The 4,717-nt window shown below is 36.5% G+C and overlaps 1 pseudogene; it reads left to right on the top strand.

Moving 5' to 3' along the window:
- The first annotated feature begins 2,857 nt into the window (after nucleotides 1-2,857).
- On the top strand, nucleotides 2,858-3,374 carry LOC122481627 (annotated as a pseudogene).
- Nucleotides 3,375-4,717: the final 1,343 nt, after the last annotated feature.

Genomic DNA, 4,717 nt, shown 5'->3' with positions numbered 1-4,717 from the left:
CCCTATACGTAGTATGTTTTTTCCTATACGTACATACCTATGATAAATTTTAATTTATAAACTAGGCATAATAAGAGATCAACAACAATAAAACTAGCACACACAATTCATTCTTACTGTAGATCTTAGCTACCTAAGCATACGATTGCTTTTTCTTCCTAAAGTTGAGAAGTGCCATCTTTTCACTCAAAGAAAGCTGTTCATGGCTTCTCCTTGGCCATGAATTGCCAACATTACTACTCTTGTGCTTTGGGGTTATTATTAAGTAAAATAAGGGGTATTTGAACACAAGTACTGCAATACCCAGGTGGGTGGTCTGATAACCAAGATGACCACTAAGCGACTAATGAGCAGGTAGTGTGTATGGTGTGGATACGTGGGACAAAGGTACGACTCACATCCCCGGTGGGATGGTATGAGATTTCATCATGCTACTTAGAATGGCATGAAATTTAAAACATATGAATTGTTTATTTCTGGAGTTTTCCATTTAATATTTGCAGACCACAGTTGACTGAAGGTAACTGAAACCGCAGAGAGTGAAACCGTGGATAAGGGGTACTTCTATACTCCCTCTGTCCTCACAAGCTGATGGGAACAGTTGACATCACTGAGACCCAGAAAGAGTCCAGTGGCCACGTCCACAAAGACAGTAGCAGAACCAAGAAGTGAGCCCAGACATAGCTCTGCCTGAAACCTCAGCTCCTTCTACTGCCCCATGCAGGCTCAGAGATAACCAAGCCCCTTCTAATTTGACCCTCATTTTGAAAATCTGAAATTCTCTAGTTGAATCTCCTGCCTCAGAAAGTCAAATATACTTGCCTTGCTTCTTCATTATATTCTCTGTCACAGAATCACAAGTCCCATAAGGCAGTGAGGCTCAGTGGGGGAGGGGTATAACACAAGCATTTCCACAGCTGCCTAACATTTGAGATTCTCCCCCTTGGAGAAAAGCCAGGTGTCTTTGGGAGATGGGATGGTAGGGTGTGGTTTGAAAAATGTTTGCAATTTCACTCTTCCACTGTCTCTTCAGTACCAGGTGCCCTCATAAGTGAAAGCCAGCTGTCCTGACTCTTCACTTCCTCCCTCCTCACAAAAAGCTACCAGTTTTCATTCATTCAGTTAACAAATATCTATTATGCCCTTATGAGAGATGATGATAAATATCACAAGCATTTAAAATGTGCATTTCTTTTGAGCAATTATTTCATTTCTATGAACTTTTACTAGGAAATATCATGGACTTGGTTATAAGGACGTTCAATTGCAATGTAAAAGATGAAAACTAAGTGGAAAAAAAACAGTAAAATAGAATCCTACACAACACAAAGCATTATTAAATGAAAATGGCAGATTGCCCATAACAGTATATGAATATTACATAAAACAACATACGTATATTTTTGAAATTTAATATGCTATTTTTTAGAGCAATTTTCACAGCAAAACTGAGCTGACAGTACAGTGTTCACATATACCCCCTGCCCTCACATACACAAAGCCTCCTCCACTCAACATCTTGAACCACAGTGGGATATTTGTTATAATCTATGAGCCTACACTGATACATCATTATCAGCCAAAGTCTATAATGTACATTATGGTTTACTCTTGGTACATTCTACGGTACATTATGGTACATTCTATGGGTCTTGACAAATATATAATGACATGTATCTACCATTGTAAAACTATATTTTGAAAATAGGAACACATACTTTAAAGTATTAATATTTATGTTTGGATAACAGAATTCCAGAAGAATGTCTCTCTGTATTTTTTACTCTAGGTATACATTATTTTATAATAAAACAGTAATTTTCAAAAGCCTCTGTTTAAGTAGGGGAACTAAAAGTTAATGGAAGTGTTGCCTTGATGATTACTGGTAGGTGGCAAAAGAAAGTAAGTCCAACTAAAAAATTAAAAGAAGTTAGGTAGAAGAATGAGACTTGATATTTTGAGGGGAAAAGACAAATTAAAAAATATTAGCAATCTATATCACAAAAAGTTGTTGATATCTAATATCTAAAAACTAAAGGAAAATGCCATTAGCCCTATAGAAAAGTATAGATAATACTTCTATCCATCTTTTTTTTTTTTTTTTTTTTTGAGAGAGAGAGAGAGAGAGAGCATGAACAGGGGAGGAGCAGAGAGACAGGGAGACACAGAATCCAAAGCAGGCTTCAGGTTGTCAGCACAGAGCCTTATGTGGGGCTCAAACTCACAAAACGTGAGATCATGACCTGAGCCGAAGTCAGACACCCAACCAACTGAGCCACCCAGGCACCAATATACTTTTATCCATCTTAAATAAAACACAAAAAGGAACTGTAAAAAACCTAGGGAAAGATGCTCAACAAGTATACTGCAAAGCCATTTCTTACCTATCATACTGACAATGATCCAAAAAACTTGACAAGATATTCTGTGATGATTCTGTGGATGTACAGGAAAGTACTAACTCTTTGAACCAGTGGTCCCACTTCTAGGAAGCTATACTAAAAATTCACTAGCAGGGGGCCTGGGTGGCTCAGTCAGTCAAGCATCCAACTCTTGATTTTGGCTCAGGTCATAATCTTGCAGTCGGTGAGATCTGACAGCATGGGGCCTACTTCGGATTCTCTCTCTCTCTCTCTCTCTCTCTCAAAATAAATAAACTTCAAAAAAAATTAAGAAATAAAAATACACTAGAAAAATATAAAATAACATATGCCTAAAGTTTTTTGTTGAGTAACTATTAGACAAAAACTAAAGTAACTCACCACTTTGAGGACGGACGGGGGCCACAGCTACAACAGAGCTTTGAAGACCTGCTCCTGCTCCTGACTCCCCGCTGTTCACTCTCCCCCAGGAACAAGTCAGCCAGGAACTTGCACTGCAGCCATGACTTTTAAAGACCCCGGAAAGACACCCATGGCACCAGAGGTGGCGATTCATTGAATTAGAATTACTCTAACAAGACACAATGTAAAATCTTTAGAGAAGGTATGTGCTGACTTGATCAGAGGTGCAAAGGAAAAGAATCTCAAAGTGAAAGGACCAGTTTGGATGCCTAAAGACTCCAAGAATCAGTACAAGAAAAACTCCTTGTGATAAAGGTTTTAAGACCTGGAATCATTTTTAGACAAGGATTCACAAGTGACTCATTGATCTGCATGGTCTTTCTGATATTGTTAAACAGATTACTTCCATCAGTATTGAGCCAGGAGTTGAGGCTGAAGTCACCATCAAAGCAAAGATGCTTAAATCAAGTTTTTTAATAAACTGATTGTCAGTTGTTACAAAACAAAACAAAACAAAACAAAACTATGATAACTCAAATGTCCAAAGATACGGAATTATTTGAAAAGAACAAAACATGGTACATGCACACAATGAGTCCGATGAGGTTATAAAAAAATCTTAAGGGAGTTCTCTGCCTATAGTGATGAAGTGGTCTCCAAAATATAGTGTTAGTAAGAAAAAAGTAAGAAAAGTAAAATTTAGAGCACTGTGTTTACCATGCAATCTTTTATGTAAAAAAAAAATACATATAATCACATATACTTCTATAATTACAAACTAATATACATACATGCATACATATACATAATTGCTAACATTAAAAATAGAACCCTGGAATAATAAACCAAAAAAACTGATGAAAATGATTACTTACATGGTGAAGAAGGAAATAAGGTTAGGGGACCGGTCAGGAAGCTAGACTTATCTGAATAAATCCTGTTTTATAGTGTTGATATTGGAACAATACAAATGTTTACATAATTATAAGGCAAAATTATTTTTTTAACTTTTTAAATGTTTTTATTTTTTATGTTTGAAAGAGAGAGAGAGACAGAGTGCGAATGGGGGAGGGGCAGAGAGAGAGAAGGAGACACAGAATCCAAAGCAGGCTCCAGGCTCTGAGCTGTCAGCACAGAGCCCAATGCAGGGCTTGAACTCAGGAACCTCGAGGTCATGACCTGAACTGAAGTCAGATGCTTAACCAACTGAGCCACCCAGGTGCCCCTACAAGGCAAAATTAAATCAAAATTATAAGAATTCTGAAATATAAAAAGACAAAAGAACCCAACTATATCTTTAGTTGGTGGTTTAATTACATAGAAAAAAATTATTTAAAGAGATTTTAAAACATTGTATTTTGGTGGAAGATGGTATATATGTATACCATGGAAAGATATGTCCTATGGTTAGAAATACTTAAAAGTAATAATCGTATTCTTAGTAATAATTTTCTTATGGTTATTTTGAAACATACATACACACACACACACATACATTTTGGCTACGTTTCTTTTAAAAAGTTATCCATAAACATGTCCCATATAATTTGACAGATAAATTTTATCAAATATTCAAGGAATAGATCATCCAAATTTTCCATAAGATTTTTCAAAGAAAAGAAAACTGGGGAATGTTCCTTTTTTGTGGTAGACAGAATAATGCCCACCACCAAAGATATCCATGTCCTAACTACTGGAACCTACGAATATTTGTCTCACATGGCAAAGGAACTTTTCAGGTGTGATTAAATTGAGGATTACGAGAGATTATCCTGGATTATGTAGTTCCAATGTAAATCCAATATAATTTAAAGTACTTATAAGTGAATAAAAGTAGAAAAACCAGAGTGAAAGAAGAAGTGACTGACAACAGAGGTCAGAGTGATGTGATTGCCAGCTGGAAGGAGACCATGAGTCAAGGAATGCAGGTAGCC

The sequence above is a fragment of the Prionailurus bengalensis genome, chromosome C1, assembly GCF_016509475.1.
Source record: "Prionailurus bengalensis isolate Pbe53 chromosome C1, Fcat_Pben_1.1_paternal_pri, whole genome shotgun sequence".
NCBI classification, from domain to species: Eukaryota; Metazoa; Chordata; class Mammalia; order Carnivora; family Felidae; genus Prionailurus; species Prionailurus bengalensis.
The sequence above is the reverse complement of the archived record's forward strand: the minus strand, read 5'-3'. Positions and strand labels throughout refer to the sequence as shown.